Source organism: Poecile atricapillus, chromosome 1 (genome assembly GCF_030490865.1).
Source record: "Poecile atricapillus isolate bPoeAtr1 chromosome 1, bPoeAtr1.hap1, whole genome shotgun sequence".
NCBI classification, from domain to species: Eukaryota; Metazoa; Chordata; class Aves; order Passeriformes; family Paridae; genus Poecile; species Poecile atricapillus.
Genome location: NC_081249.1, coordinates 97,942,378 through 97,960,039, shown reverse-complemented (window position 1 = coordinate 97,960,039; position 17,662 = coordinate 97,942,378).

The window sequence follows — 17,662 nt, the reverse complement described above, 5'->3', positions numbered from 1 at the left end:
CAGGCAGTCAAAGCAGATTCAAGCATTTTGCACTGTGGGACCACCCCTTTCTCTTTCTCCTTTGTGATTTCGAAAGGGAGATTCACAGCTGAAGTTAGGCTCTGAAAGAAATTCTCAGGCCACCAAGGGTTGCAGTGGGAATTGGATGCTTATGGGCTCTCCAATGGAGATCTCTGAGCTATGTGCCTCTCTCTAAATACTATCTCTGTTTAAAAATCTGGCTCATGCAGCTTTATTTTTCAGGGCAGATGGAGAAGGACAGAAAAGAGATTACTTTTAGACCTAGCTTATCCTGAGGTGATAGCTCTCTGAAATGTCAGCACTATTGATATATTGATATAATTAAATACGTCTACTGAAATGTCACGGCCGCTGCCCAGCGATCTGATGGACAGCTCTGGCTGGGGGATGCTCTTAAACAGCACAGACAAATTGCTGGGATGCTGTGGTCTCCACTGATGTCCCCTTGGTTCACAGGTGATGGAAAGCTACTGAAGGCAAGGAGGGTGGGTGAGTCTTATATAAATGATTAGTCTTGGTCTCTAATTGTTCTAATTGTCTCTAATATGGAGTGGTTTCACATGAACTTTCCCCACAACTCCTAATTTTTGGTACATTCTACTGTCTACACTTGTTTTTGTGCCCTGATTAAGCAATGCACATGGGTTCCTTTCAGCAAATGGCTGACAAATGACACTCTTGTCCTTGTCTCATTGTTTTAACTTGGATTTTATTTATTTAGTGAAGATACAGAAACCTGCTCACTGACACCCAAAAAATCTCTTACTCTTTAAAGATGACAATAGGATTTCTTCCTTAACTTGAATTACACCTTGCATTGCTGCTCTGCCATGGGGAAGGCTGACATAAACTGGCCCAAGATTTCTAATAAGAATATCCTACCAAATACCAGAAAGTACACAAACCTCAATATTAATTTTGGGAAAAGTAGGTCATGAATCTCTCCTCTGGACATGCTGCAGATTTATCTTAAAAGGAAAAAATGGGAGGGGAAAAAAAATGGACAGAAAAAGAACCCTTAGCTCTTATCCTGGCAAAAAATGTTCCAGGAAATTAAAATCTTATAACTGCTGCTGCTTGTCAAAGACCTTATGAAAAAGAAATGGAAGTCAGTCACCAAAAGAAACTTGAGATGAGTTGTGGAACCTCCTTCTCATTTTATTTTTCCTTTCCTCTTCAACAGAATTGCTTTCACCAAGCAGTGGAAAATATTAGGGCACATGCAGACAGCATTCTCCTGGAATTTGTGACAAACTGCTGCTAAGCAGTGTTAGATTCCACTATTATGTGCAAGAACTGGTTTTGGAGATAGTTTCTAATATTGCAGGCCAATATTGTAAAAAAAGAATGAGCCATTTCAGCTGTCAGTTTCATTAATTATTACACTTTCTAGTATTACTGTTATTTGTTGAGGCTACCTCATTTTTTTTCCTAAGCTTTTATTTTTTAGAAATGTAACCTTTTGCCCAGACCCACAAACCTCAGGATGAAACATGTGCAGATTTTTCTTCCCTCAAAAGCAGTATACTATTTAAGTTTTGATCTCCTGCAGTTCTGGGTGAAATATTCCATCTTTCATTTAAGAAAACCCAAAGGTGCAAGTGGAGTTTCTCCCTACTTCCACTGTATGGCGATGATTCTTAGGGGCTTCCCAGCCAAAATAAATGACCTTTTGTGACAGACATCATCAAACATATAACGAGACACTGTGTCTACCACAAAGTAATGTTAACTATATTTCACAAATAAGGAAATGAGACAGAAATATTAAAGCCTAAAACTCCTCAGATGCATTGGAATCACTGGGAGCATCGTGGATTATTGCTTGAATAAAGCAACATAACCTCTGTCACACAGGAAGTCTTTGGCAAAGAACTGAACAGAGATATTGCAGAACATGTGCTAGAGGTCAAGAGTCTAGCTTTCTTTCTGAGGAAGAAAAGATAAAGGGAAGTAAAAATTTCAGTCTGATACAGACAAGCAAGCAATTAGAAGCATAAAAGTATACAGTTACTCTAGAAAGTTACTTGGCAAAGACTTTTTCTGCCAAGCTTTTGTGAGGCATCTGTCCAAGTAGGCAGGAAATTAATTTCTTATTTGTCTGGGAGTTTTTTAACCTGTCCTGGACCTTATAAGAGTCAGTGGTGCCATGGAAGAGCAGACTTGAAGAGTGCTGGTAGGTGTTCTTCCAAGCCCATTCACAGGAGGGCTGAAGTTGGGAGGGACCTCCAGAACTCACCTGGTCCAACCACGCTGCTCAAGCAAGGGTGACTTAGGTCCAGGTGCCCTGAACCATGTTCAGAGGACTTTTGAATATCTCCAAGGAGAGAGATTCCACAGACTCTCTGGACAACCTGTTCCAATGCTTGGACATCCTAACAGGCAGAAAGTGTTTCCTGATGTTCAGAGAGAGCCTTCTGTGTTTCAGTTTGTGCCAATCACCTCTGGTCCTGTCACTGGGCACCACCAAAAATAGCCTGGTTCTTCCTCTTTGCACTGTCCCTTTTGGTATTTATATACTTGAGGACCAATAGATTAAATGTTTGAAAATATTCAATATGTGTATCTGTACACAAATATACAGCTGTTTGCAAAAGGCCAGGCTTGCCTTTTTTTTTTTTTTTTTTTTTCATTTGTTTGTTTTGGGTTTATTAAATTATTTTGGAGTGTTATCATTTATTTCAGTGGGAAAGAGGTTTTCTGGGCCAGTCTCCCGAAGCCCTTCACTACAATTTTAGGTAAACAAATAGATTAATCTTTAAATGCTACATTCTGTTAAAAATCTGGCTACAGTCCTGTTGTATGAAGCACTCATACAAATATATTCCAGACTGAGAGCAGATTAGAACATGTAGTATGCAATGACATGCAAGTTATAGTGGAACATTTAAGACAGAAAATGCCAGTTTCTCAAACTTGAAGGAAAACAGACCCTTAAAAAATTATTCCATGGGATTATCCTGTGATCTGCCTCTCCTCTTTCAGTTTAATGTTCTCCTTTTAAATAGCTTTAGTAAATTTACATTTGATGAGTATCAGCTGTTCTGTTATTACCTTTACCAGGATTTGATTATCTCCCACAACACTTTTCCAGTCCAGATGTTTTTTCTATTCCACTGTTAAAATGTCTTGGACGTCTGGAATAAAAATGGTATAAGAAACAGAAAACATACAAATAAAACATGGCATCTCTGAAACTTTGAACTGGGGTTTATTTCACAGAGTTGATCTTTTTGGTGTTTTTCTTAAATTTTTTTTTTAATTTTTTTTTTTTTTTTGGTTGTTTTTTTGTTTGTTAGGTGATATAGGGGAAATGAAATCTGAAATACCAAGGAAATCCTGCATGGAAGAAATGAAAAAAGACATTTTCTTGAACAATATATAATTAATTACAACTAGATCCAGTAAAACTAAATACTGTTGCTATACAGTGTGTGTGAGTACAGTAACAAATCCAAGACAGAATATACTTGGCTACTTGCTGTATCAGTATCACTCTGGTTGATGCCCACTGCGGCCTTTTCACACAATTATAACCACTGACCATGAAGCAGGGTCTAAATGAAGTCTGACTCCTCCTCTGAGCACAACATTTATCTCCTGTAAGAGGCAATGAGTAAAACACAAGTTTACTGCATGTGAGGCTCTGTTTTGATCTTTAGATCTTTAAAGAAAGAATACAGAACTAGCAAATTAACTTGAGGGCTTGTTTATTACAAACAGGTTGCATACCTTAACTCTTCCCAAAGGGTTGCCTAACTACAGATCCTAAAAAACAGAGATACACAGTCAGACACAGACACTTGAATAGACTACAACTTATAGCATAATATAAAGAAAGAAATAACCATAAAGCACAGCATGAATAAACCCTGCTTCATAATGACTGTGCCATTGACACATGGCTTATAGGTAAGCATAAATGGCCTTTACCTCCTTACCTCTTTTTTTTTTTTTTTCCCTTTGGCTTTTATTAGCTTTTCTGCTGATGTTATAGGAACATAACTTTGAACCACTGGTCTGTAACATAAATTACTCTTCCCATAGTTACTCCAGACACAGGGGGCAGACTGAAGGTAGACTGAAAACCATCTGTTTTGGGAAGGGTGCAGAAGATGATCTAGATAATATGAGGACAGTAATAGAAATAGGAACTACAGACGTGTTAAGTGAGTAGAAATGAAATTGATATTTCCAAGCAACCATAAGGAATAAAGATAAATCCTTTTTTTTTAATAATGGGCCAAAATCTAGATCACAGCCAGTGCTAGTGTCACAGGCTGTGGAAGGGAAAAGGAAACTCAGCACCTCCAACCTCCAACTTTCCTATCTAATCTTGATTTGTTCAGTGTTCATAGACCTAAGCTGCAAAATGTTTACAAAGATTGAAACAATTCTTCTTCATAAAATTGTTGCACTGTAAATTCATAAAGGCTTTCCTATAGCTCACAGATGGAAATTTCAGCAGCAAGACAATACCCACATCATCCATACTCATCTACTAAGTGATATGCTGATTTGCAATCTTCTTACTCACTTTAGGTTATTTGGGTCATAGGTTCAGAGCATGTTATATAACATAGAGCTTTTTTTATACACCTTTCTGCTCACCTTTAATTCCCAATAGGAAATGACTATCATCCCTGTGGCAAACTCGGTGAAGTTTATATAGAAAAATAATATGAGAAAAATCCTTTATACTTAGCTTCCTGCAAACCACTCCAGCAGCTGAATAAAAGAAGCCAACATCCCACAACCAGAGAGTTTTGCACAGATCACCTACAGGTGCTGACATAGGCTTCAGATTGGAAAAGAGCAAAGGTTTGCAAGGTTGCAAAATGTTGAGATTCAGGGAGAATCTACATATGTGCTTTTGTGAGTCCCTGCAGGGTATCAGCATTTAGGTAAAAGAGAATGTATTTAGAATTAATTCTTTCTCATGAGGTGAAAGAAAGAATTTTAGATACCTCATAGGAAAGAGTGACTGGTACATGAGAGAAGGTGAGGAAGTTTGCAACAAAGCAGCTCAAGATAAGAGGACGAGGAACTAGGGAGCTCTAACCCACAATTTTTTATGCTTCTAACATTGTATTGTTCCTTCCAAAACCCAAATTATGGTGGAGGAAGGAGCTCACTGTTGTGGCTTAAGTCTGAAAGCACAAGAACGTTTGGACATTGAAGAAAATACTGATGTTTTGGCTGCCCTTTGACTTCCTCTGAAAAAGAACAAGAACCATTCTTTCACTCAAAAGACAAGTCCTTGAGGTTTTTTCTGTGACATCAGAGATCAGAAATCACTATTGGATTCCTGTGCTTTCAGCACCTGTGTTTCAGCAAAGCTCAGCTAGCCAATTCCTTTATCCATTCCTTTCTTTTTATTTGTAGCTGATGTTTCCTGTTGCCTGAAGTAGAGCTCTTACCCATCAATTCATCCCTTTGTTATTATTTGTGAACATAAGAAAGAATAATTGATAGTATTGGTGTATAATTCTACATGTAACAATTTCCTGAGGGTTAAAGGCTTTTCTCTCTGGTGTTCTAGAGATCAAAGAAACAGAAAAATTCCATAAGTTCAGGTCATAATTGAAAACACACTACTTTCAGTATAGGTTTTAGCACACAGAGGAATGAATGTCTTTAATTTAGGTAAACCCAGCCCTGCAGTCCCCTTTTTTCACTGTTACTGTCCGTTAGCCACCAATTTGAAAACAGCAGAGAAATTATTTGATTTCATAACCAAATAGCTGAGCAGAAACCATTTCCTCCAGCACAGCTTTTACATTTATATTTAAATGGACTGCCTGTGGCTGGGAAATTTTGCCTCATTTAGAGACAGGAGTTAAAAAGACCTGCTGTGAGACATGGGGCAAAGCAGAATTAAGAGATCTGGATGAATTTTGCACATCTCAGAACTAGAAGAAAACATACCACTTGTTCATGTGTGCCGAGGCTGAGTTCAGAGAAAGGGTGGACCAAGGTTAGTCTGGTGCTGTGCATGGAGCTTGGCCACCACAGAGCTGCCTGCAGCTGGCCCAAGGCTGAGGCTTTTATGAAACCTGGTGTGACTCTAAGAAATACCAGGTTGCACTCCCTGCAGCTCACACTGCAAACATGGCCTGTGGGAAAAAATGGGAAGTAGCTGAGAGATCATCCAGCAAGTAAAAGATAAATGAAATAACTTTGGGATCAAAGTGATGGACTGGAGACCTGTCCCTTCTACTTCCTCTACAAAGACACAGTTAGAAAAGAGCTGATAGCTTCAACACCAATTGAGTAACATTAGCATATTGTGCTTGGCTTTCTGCAGACATTTTCTTCTTTACAAGCTGCTTTACAAACATGGGCTAATTATTCTTTATAACACACTTCTCAGTGGAGAGAACAACAATCTTTCCTCTCCTTACAGTAAAGGAAACTCAGGTATTGCAGATATTTGCCCAGTACCTGTCAGAATACTAACTTGAGAGAAAGAAGATGAGCTAGCAGTGATCATGGCCCTACCAAGCTGTGAATGAAAGTGACCTCCTGCCAGGCAGGACCTGCTGTATAGCTCCAGACCTGCTCTTTTCCCACAGGGATGCTGGTGCTCTCAGTACATGACAAGGCACTGTCATTTCACAGGAGGTAGAATGACAGTATATAACTAAAGAGTAATGCAGGTGGGAAAAGTCAGGATGGGGCAGAACTCCTCTGGAGAATAACCCACTCTTCCTTTGTGTGTGCTCCGTCTCCAGGTGTTAAAACAAGGAGGTTTCTGCTCATACCTTGTATTCACTCCTTGCATCAGGTCTCTGGTTCCCCAGCCAATTTTCCCAGTCAAGTGTTAGGAAAAATACCGAGTGCTGAGCACTCCTGCTGCAGACTAAATGCAGTTATTCTGCACCGGCAGGCGGCTGCTCACGCTGAGCCCTGCAGGGGAATGGCTTGCATGGGCACCGAGAGGTGCGGAGAAAGAAAATGCCAAGGGAAATTTAATTGAGTGGGGAAAACATTGCCTTCCCAGCTGCTTCTGAAAGTCTTCCTGCTCTATTTTATTGAAGAGAAAAAGTGAACTGTATGAGTGTGAAAGTTTTCAGGGAACTGGAACAAAAGGTAGGCAAAAACTGAGTGGTCACCAAGCTTTCTGCTATGAGTTGTAAGAGGAGTGAGGCAAAGGGATAGATTCCTCCAAGATAAAAATCTCTCTTTCTGCTAATTTTATGTGTTAAATGGACAGAAAACTTATGGCTCTGTGCAACTGGCTCCCTTAGAGAAGTAAAGCCTACTGCCATCTAAGTGGGACAGAAGGCAGGAGCAATGACAGAGTGTGTTGAGGGGTTTGCACAACTGCCACTGTATTTGTCAGCCCTCCAGGAAATCTACACACCAGTGTTTCATACTTTTAAAAATTCTGAGATAGTGGTTATGAAAAGAGGAAGCTGGAGTTACTATTTTCTTTACTGTTTTTCCCTCTTTCTGTTCAAAATCTTCATTAAAAATGAAAACCATATATATATGTTCTTTATTTATATGAATGTGTTTCTAAACATACATGGTTTTAATTATATATATATACATAGGAAGAAAAAAGATAAGGAAAAACACAATAAGCAGTTCTAAAATGAACTTAACAGAAAATGCATTGTATTCTGTTACATGTAATTCAGAATTTATAAATTGTTTATAGTTATCTTCTCCTCAGCTCTTCTCCTCACCTCTTCCTGAATTTCTATTAATTTCTGCCCATCACCAGTGACTAGCTATTATTGGCACTGCTATTTGCATTACCTACCTCCAGATAGCTCAGGGCAACATACATCTCTTTTTACTCATGCTGATGTAATACAACTTCAAAAGAATGCAATTACAACAGTTACCAATGGCTGAACTGCAGAAGATCAGAGACAAGTTTTCATTTTCTTCCATTAAAATGTCATTAAAGTTTGTTATTTTCTATGTAACACTCACCCTAGGCAAGGTCTAAGCAGAAAGCCTAGACTCTTATTTAAGAATTTTCCCCTTAGCCAGTAGAGTAGGTATTACAGGAGATATTTTTCCTGATGCTGATTGTGAAAATTTATTTTGGTGGAAGTTAACAACAGTGCCAATTGATAAACAAAATAGATAAGCAGCAAGGCCTTGACCTTTGAAAATATATTTCAAACTTCAAACAAATCACTTGCCAATCTATTTGGAGCAAATTCCTTTCATGTCCTAGTGAGTCTGTCCCTTTAATTTTAGTCTGCAATCCCCTGGGGACAAACTTGAGCATGCATGTCATTACAACTATTCTTCTGCAGAATAGGTTGACTCCATTTAAAACCCCTCATCACTCTAATGGTGCTCCAGGAGAAGTGATGTGCAATGAAAGGCTTGTGAGAGTGTCCAGCAACTGAAAAGGCAAAAGGAAGTATATTCTGAAGACAGTGTATTTTGTCCTCAGCTTCATTCCTTCCCTGACTTTACCTTTTGAACCCAAAAGGGAGATTAGTCCAAACAGTGCTGAGGATGTCCAAGGTGCCCCATACTGAAAAGAGTGTCCCATTCATTTGTACAGTCTGTACAGAAGACTAATGCCATCACCATTCATTAACCATCAGAAATTCAGCTGTGAGAGAAAAGGGACACTGTTACTGCCACATCCAAGGAGTTGCTAGTCAGGGCTGCGGACACACTGTCTTTTACAGTCAGCATCAGTGTCATTTCTGTGGAAAGTTGATTAAATCTGGGATGCTAAAGCTAGCAATGTGTTTTTCAGATGGCATCTGGTGGCACAGTGTAATAGACTCTATTATTTGCTACATCATTGCTCATGAAATATTGTTAGCAGGGTGCAGATCATTCGTCCATTAACACCCTGTGAAGTCACCTTGAATCCCATGTTTCCAGAACAGTGGAAAAGACTTCTATTTCACAGCTGAAAAATAAGCCATTTGGATGCTTTTAAAGTGCCTAGTACAGAATTTAGCTATTTCAACAATGCTCTCTTACCTATCACAATTTTTCAGCTTTAAGATCTCATCTGGAAGAGATGCAAATATCACTCCAGCTGGTCTGAACAAGTGGGATGCCAGAAGTTAACATGACCCTTTGTCTCTTTGGTGATAGTTCTCTAAGCAGACATTTTTAAATTTATGCACCATACATGGATTATTATATATATTATATCAATCTATTCTCTATTTAATCATGCTGGGATGTGGAAGAAAATGTTTAATTCTCATTATTTGTTGCAGCTCCAAGACACCAATCACATGCTTTCATATACTATCTATAGCAGAGAAACAAATCCTTGAAATTACTCAGTTGTTAAAGTAATCCATTCAGAGAATTCTACTGCCCATCCAGTATGGAAACTAGTAGCCAGGTAGACTGACAGCTTTGAACTCTGATGTCTGCTGTGAGAGTTCATGGACTAAATAATGATGATTTATTAGTCCAGATTTGTCTGGAATTTCAATACTGTTTCCTCTGCTGTCCCTCTCTCCTACCCAGAGAACATTTATGCAGTCTTATATTGAATTTTGACTTCCTCTTGCCAGTGGTGGGCAGAGTTAAATGAGGGTAGTTCATATTTCGCTGAGCTACTCTGCATGTCTGCTGTAGATGCAGCAAGATGGTGCTGCTCTGGTTTAGAGAGGTTTCCTTTGCAATTAAAAACTCAATTTTTAGATTCTGAAAAATTAATGTCAGAAACTGATGGCCCTCTAGAGGTGAGTGCACTAGAAGTGAGTTGACAGTGATGTCTAATTTCCAGGAAAGAGAGAAGTAACACTGCAATAATTTTACTTCTCTGCATTGCTCTATGTTTCACTAAGAACTAGAGACACTAGGTCAAATAAAGAGTCAAATATTGAAAAGAGGAATGAAAAAGGAAGGGATTTGTTTGAGCAGAACTACAGGAAACCTTGGAAGCTTTCCCTTCATACTGAAAAAAAGTTCACACCTTTTGAAGTTCAAATGATGTCAAGAATCAAATCTGAACTTTGATATTAACTGTGGGACATGAGTAAAAAAGAATGTCCATTACTTCAGCTTTTTCTATAGTTTCTACTCAGTTTTCATCAGCTGATCTTTTTTTGATCTTTTTTTGATCTTTTTCCTTGATGGCAATTACCAGGTGAAACCCCTGGGACAGCCAGCATAAGCCACACAACAAATTCCTGGCTGCTCTGATGCCACTCATTCAACTGATGGAGGCACTGAGGGGTAGGACCAGCCTCGTATACTCTGCAGAGTATTCACTATGGAGTAAAAGGTGAGACTGAGAAGAGTCAGGGCTTCTGCAGTCAAAGATTGGCCACATGAAAGCACAAAGCATTGTCAGCAGTCTAGAATACATGGTCTAGCAGGAAAAAAAACCACAAAAAACACTTAAAGAAACAAAAGTGGCCCAATTTAATTTATTACATCTGTGAGAAGATCTCACAGTGAGCCTTCATGTATGTAAAAAGCTACTGCCAATGGGACTATGACAAGATATAATGGGTTTAAACTACAGCAAGGGAGGTTAGTAAAGAAAATGAGAGCATTGGAATGTAAACAGCAGAGACACACTTGAATGACTTTCTTGGGAAAGCTGAGGACTCTTTCTGTGTAAAAGCTGTTTATAAAGGACAAGTTATGCCAACATCTGTTAGAAATTTGATCCTGGTGAGTCTGTGAGAAGGGCCAGATGACTGCTTTTAGATCTTGTTTATTGCCCTTTATTATGTCTTTATTGCCCTTGCACATTATATTCCTCACTAGATTATCCACTAAACATTCCTTGAAAGCTTGGCTATGTAAGCTTAGCTTATTTTCCCCCCCCCCCAGGTGTTCTAGCTGAAGCAACATATGTGGAACCTGCCATTACCTTTTGTTCACACTTTTTTTTTGCTGAGGAGAGCTGATTGCATCCCCAGCCTCTTTAGTGCTACCAGGAAATGGGAAGCATAGGAAGATATTTGAGGGGAGGCTCAGGTGGCTAAATGAGAGTGTTTAGTCCCATTTTACACTGGGGATCTGTTTCTAGAGCAGCCTGCCTGGCCTCGAGCTGCCACTCCAGTAGGGCACAGGTCATATCAGTGTGTCCTGCATCAACCCCAGATACTTAGGGGCACCCTATGCCTCAGCATGGGAATTCCACACTTAGCTGTCTGGTAGCTGCAAGTTATATATACAGAGAAAATCTGTTTCTCTAGAGCAATGACTACTGTTCTACACATGTACTGACATTATGGATGGTGAGACAGCCCTGATTCAGCACACTGCAAAATAATGTGCAGAGCAGGCATAAAATAACACCTGACCAGGTCAAAAAAGGAACAGGCTGAATGCTTCTCTCTGTAGGTGCAAAATAAAACCCCATAGGAAACCAGATCTAAACATTTTTGCTATTCATATTCCCTCCTCAGGCAGCACATTCTTTTGTTTGCACATAATAACTACTGATCTGATAAATAATCCTGCTGAAATCAGTAGGATTATTACAATTAATTCATTTGGAGTCCTAATTACCATGACTGAGTTAGACACACTCACTTTAATAAGTGCAGGACAGAATTTCTCTCTGTCTTTGCACAGGTGCTCTGTCAGGAGGATTTTGCAGAAGCAGGGCTGATGCTTGCAGATTTTCTCATCAGAGTGAAATGTAGTGCTTCCATCTTCTGTGTCTTCATGATGTTATTCTCAGTAACATCCTAAATTAGCTATTAATTTGCTTTATCTATTTTTGATTTGAGGCTCTATTTGTCTAAATATTCCAGATAGAATGTGTCATGAGTACCTGAGTTTAATGCTTTCCATTGTATGAGCTGCAGATCTATGTCATTATTTAGTTATACAAGTAAAATAAATATTCTGCACTGTGTGTAGTGATGCAAAGCCGTTGAAGCGTTTTTGGTATTGCCTTCAATGGGAGCATGATTAAAATTCTTATAAGTGTTCATTAAAACCTCAAAATACCTGTTGAAGTCTGTGATAATTAGTTCAATTAAAATCGTATTCTGAAAACCAACTGCAGTAATGACAGCCTGGCATTTGGTGATTTTGTGTAGCAGTAGCTCCAAACTTTACTCAATTTGCATGCTGAAAGCAGAGGCTGTAGTCCTCTCCTCCTTAGGGATAATTGTGACTATAAGCTAATGAGCAATCCCCAACACTAGCAGGCTTCACAGCTCCTGTAAATATACTGAGATAGATTTGTGAGATGGATTTATGAGCAGGTAGAGCTGGGGGAGCTGTGCCAGACACCTCCTTTTCTCGCCCATCAGTCTCCCAGGCTCCAAAGGGAATCACTGAACTGGCAGGGAAGCAGCTCCTGGACAGCCAGGCTTTGGAGGGAGTGATGCTGCCAAACCCCAGCCCTGGCTGCAGTGTGTTGACACCCAGTTTAGCCCCTGCTGCTTAGAAAAAGAACAGAACCAACTCACCCAGCTCATGAGGAGGGACTTGCTTAAGGCAGAAAGCATTATTCCACCAGATTTCCCTGGCATTTCTGGCTCAGAGAACACTGAGGTGGTGTAGCTGCTGTAGGAATCTCTGAAGGTGTCTGATTACTACGAGCTGGGGATGCAGCAGAATAGAAATATATCATCTTTGCCACTGCTCTCAAAAAGGAGTGGGCTGAACAGAGCCAGAGCAGATTTTCAGCTGCCAAAGGCCAGGATTAACAGCAGCTAGGCTTTGCCTTTACAGGAGGACTCTGTGCAATCCAGCCCTCCCCACCCCCCCAAAAAAGGATTTTTACCAGTAATAAAGTAACTGTCAATAGAAGCTGTTGTTCTCTCATTTGTTCCAATGGATGTGGTAGATTTTTCTTATTTTACTGTGCTTTTACTGTACTTTCTTCTGATAATCAACTTTAATGGATTGGTGACTAGCTTCAGAAAAATCCAGTCCGGTTTTAGTGAAGCTTTTTCCCTAAAAAGAACTTTCAAGTCTCACATGAAATCTGTGCAAAACTGAAACATCTTGTGTTAGAATCAGGGAAACTCAATCTGCCAAGTTTTGCTGTGCAAAATTGGATTATTCCATACCTAATGTGCAGTCAAAATTCACAGTAGGAACACACAGAAGCATAGCCAAAGCATGCAATAAAGAGAGCTGTGGGCCTCCTATATGCTAAAATGAAACAATATTTTGGATGTTCTAGTCTAACATTGGAGCATTTAGTAATCATTACACATAGTGGTCTGTGATACCCCATGTGGTTCATTTTCAAGGCACATAATTTAGGGGTTTTTTTTCTTTTTTTTTTTTTTTTTTTTTTTTAGCTTAGGAGCTTGTTACATGACTTAGAAATATTCTGTGCTTCTAGTTCATATTTCATTTTTCTTCTGGCTTCTATAAAACCTTACATCTCAAAGATCTCTAAAATACAGGGTTTTCATTAGCTGATGCTCTTAGTGTTTGAAAGGGTTAATAATTCATTTCCTTCTCAGCTAAGCTGTCTCATTTTCAGCTTGTTGCCAAAGCAAAAAGGAAGTTCAATTTTAGAGATGTTCAATCTAGGAAAGAATGAGTCTTAAAAATTAATTGAAAACATACACTTTTTGTCACTTCTAACTTCAAAAAGGAGAATAATTTAGCATGTTGGGACCAGAAAGATTAATCTCTTCCTAATGTGACAAAAAATATCTGAGAACAAACAAAACCAGAGGGACAAGAGTAAAGATTTTTGGGATGGCTGAGAAGTTGGGTGCAGTCAGCTACAAGGATTTCTCTGACAATGTGTGATCATTGTGATGCTGAGAGGAGAGAAGAAAGTAAGCCCAGGAAAGATAAAGGTAGAATAAAGACTAGAAGGCTGAATGTGAAGAACTTGCATCAGATTGTAACTACAGACAAACCATCATAAATCCAAAGGTGGGCAGCTTTAAGGGAAACTGTTCTATCATTATTTTTTGATTTTCTTTCTGTAAAGTCCTGTTTGCTGAAAATTCTTCAGCAGGACTAGCAGTAATATTGGTCCATTAATAACTCCTATGGCACTGAAATATGTCTTTGTTGCAGTGTCTGTAAATGATGGAGTTCAGTACTCCATGTGCATAAGTGTTTCTCTAACACCAAACCCTTGAGTTCAGAGAATGAAATGAACTTCCTTATCATGTATGACACTTGTTTTTCATTTAGTTTCTGTATTATTTTCCTTCTCATCTTTTAAAAATTATGATATATTCTGGGTTCTGCAAGACCAAAATACAGACCTCTCATTTTGAAATGATCTGCATTTTTCAACACCCTCACCTCAGCACCTTCAAACTTCAAAATAAAAATCACAGCTGATGCTTCTCACAGCGCCTTATTAGGAGAATTATTGTCCGTGTTTCTGGTCTCTGGTAACCTGCTGCTGATTGTTAATCACAACTAGTTTCTTTTGGTCTTCCAGAGGAACCTGCAGGTGTTATCTCCCTTTGGTTCACTACTCACTTCCCCTTTGCTGGCTTCTTTCTGATCATCCACATTAAAATTCAAAGCATGCACAGGGCAAAGTCATGGAGCTTTAATCTTGGTCAGAAGTTAGTCCTGGATCCGTCACAACTGACATTTGAGGTAATTTGACATTGAAAAAAGAGTTATCCTAGGCCCCAATTCTCATAGCACTGCTGAAGCTGAGCAGTAAATAATGAACTGCACCATCTAATTGAATTAGGCATTAGTGCTCCAGGAGCACTTCTTGAGAATAAGCATATGAAACCATCAGTGAACAGTGATGAACAACTGAGAATTGAATTTCAAGCTGGACAGCATTGATGCTTTAGTTGGGCTCCTCAGGAAACACTTGGCCTTCTTGTAGATTTTGCTTGACCTAGACAGTGCTCAAACTTCTCTTAATTACTTCAGCTTACAGCTACTTAATATGTTTAATTACTAATCAGCTAGACACCTCCTGGATGCTGCTCCCTGTGACTTAAAAAAAATGAAATAAAGAAAGCATAATTCAATAACTGCTAAATAATCTTTTATAATGTTACTACAACAGTTTCTTTGTAAGTTACTAATCACAATTATGCAAATGTTAATTAAGGTTATTACTGATCAATTTCTATTGACTGGGGAAAAACTAATTCCTAGGCAGAACCAGCTGTATCATGTTGCCTTAGAAAAAAATTAAGTCTCTACGCTCATGGAAATAAGAAACCAAGACCCTTATGGTACATTATAGTCATTGTACAGAGGAGATACATTTTTCTGGAGAACTGTTCTTCCATACCATTTCCCTTCCCTGTTTATATCCTCTCATTTCACTTCCTAGCAAGGAGTAGGATTTTTCCAAATTACAGTAATGCAGTAATGGGGTAGGGAGAATGAAGAGTGGAGGAGATGAGAGTTTCCATTTCCTAGACAGGGTAAGTTCAACCCTGCTTTAACAGCTTCCCTGCTTCAGGAGCCAGACAGATTATAACAAGCTGAATAGCACGTGCCCCTTTCGTATTTCTGGGTGCCTCTCAAATCATTCCCTTACACTGAGCTGTTCCTCATTTTTGCTAGGTTTGATACCCCTTTTAATGCTGAAAAAAGTGTGAAAGGGTTGTGCATAGTAGGGAGTTATGAATCCCAATAAGATCACCAAAAATATTGAGAGACTAATACATCACACAGTGTGCAGTATCCAAAGGTCAGAAAAAAAAGAGCAAAAAATGATGATGCTTTGCAAACAGTGGCATAGAAATATTTGTAGGAATAGTAAAGAAAAAAGGGTGGAGTAATGCAAGTGAAAGGAAAAAGGTACAAAAATGTAATTTAATTCCTTGCCTCAGTGGCACACACTGTCATCTCATTGGAGACCTATGACTGCTCAAGTTGCCCAGCAGGTGGATAGAAAAATATCTTAAAATTTCAGCAGCAGGTTGAGGAGGGTAAGATGAACTGTTAAGGTCCTGGAAAGTGCATGGCCATGTTCACTTACAAGCATGAGCCATTTGTCAACATTACTGGAAGGTAAGCAGAAGCATCAAGCAAAGCCTACAATTAAGGGCAAAGTGAAATGCTGCAGCACGTGGCCCTCTTGAGAGAGACTGATTTCAGAGCCAGCAAGGGCAGGCACATCTAGTGTCCTTTGTGCTTCCTGGCATCACCCAGCTCCTCTCCGTGCTGCTGCAGAGGTTTCTCCTAGGAGCCCCTCCTGCTTTGCATCAGGGCATGTGTCAGTGTCAGCACAGGCACTGGAATCACCTCCTGTGCACAGAGCAGATGATGCCCAGGGTGAGCTGAACATGGGCAGCTTGAACTTAGGCTTTCTAATTGGAGCCTTTGGATGTGCTGCTGGGACAGTCATGCCAAAAAATAGGCAGCCACTGATGGAGGTTCAGCAGAACAACAGCTTGCTGTCAGGGATGATGGCAGCTGCCCCGAGGACTATGCGGAGTCAGACTGAGCCACGGGGCAGGTTCAGACAGGCAAAAAATGTGTGGGATGAGGTTTTCTCCTCTTTAAACCTGCATTTGCCAGCTGAGTATATACTCATCACTCAAGAGAGATCTTGTTTTCCATCACAGGCAGAGCTCATTGCAATCCCCATGTGTCACAGCAAAGGCCCCCCTTGTATGGCATTGGGAAATGTGAGGCAGACATAGGACAAGTAACCTGTACCTCTCCCAGTCATGTGCTTCTGCACACATCTGACAATAACTGCTCCTTTCAGAGGATTAGACTGAAGCTGCTGCAAGTGGGAACCAAATCCTCTCTGTATGCCACCCACAGTTCCTTCCTTCCCTCCTTCTCTCCTTCCCTCCCTCCCTCAGTTTTCACAACGATGTCAGAACATTACTGTGCTAACACAGAAAATAACCAAACCTTACTCCATCTACTGAAAAATACCAAAGAGATGCCTGGCCTCTGTCTCTCAGTAGTGATTCAGTCCCTTAGTCAAGGGGTGTGGTCAGAGCTGCAAACTGCCCTAATTTAAATCAGGTCTGTTGCTACCACTGTCCTTTAGATGAGACTGCCCTGCCCAGGGACAAACGTAGTCCTTTTCTCTGAGCTCCAGACATTCTTCCTTCTTGGCTTAGCTTGGATGTTATGTACATGGGCTCACATCTTTAATAAATATGTTTAATTTAACCTCAACTCAGTTAAGCCCATAAGCTTTGGGGTGTTTGCAGATTCTCTGTTAGCTACTGGCTGTACTTTAAAAGCATGAGGAAAATATGAAAATCTATTGATCCCTTAGGACTTTCAATTCGCCTCAATTGTCAAAACAAAATGCACATATAAACACACCTCTTGCGGTGAAGAATATATAGGAGAGTTGCAACCAGGCAAGCTCCAGTTTCTACAGAGTAAATGTTGTAACTTCTTTTGAAGAACCTGTTGATATGAAATAATGAACCACTAAGCTTTGCAGTAAATTGACCATCCATTTTTGCCTTGCTGGTTAATGTTGCATTCTGTGATTACCTAGTTTCATCCTCTCATTTTGGCCAAAGCAGAAAAATTTTAGCACAAACCACAGCATCTCTATTCATCAAAGGCCAGAGAGTTTAATTGTGGCTGGTCAGTGGCAAGCACTTAATTCTGAGAAGGGGAAAACCAGCTCCGTGTGTGCTGCATCAAGGTTCTCCTCCAACATGTTAGCTGCAGTTCTAATTTCCCACTCAATCCATTCATAGAAAGATCTCTTAATCCTGTCTCCTGACCTTTTTAGTCACTCTTCTCCCCTTAGCCCTCAGTTTACACT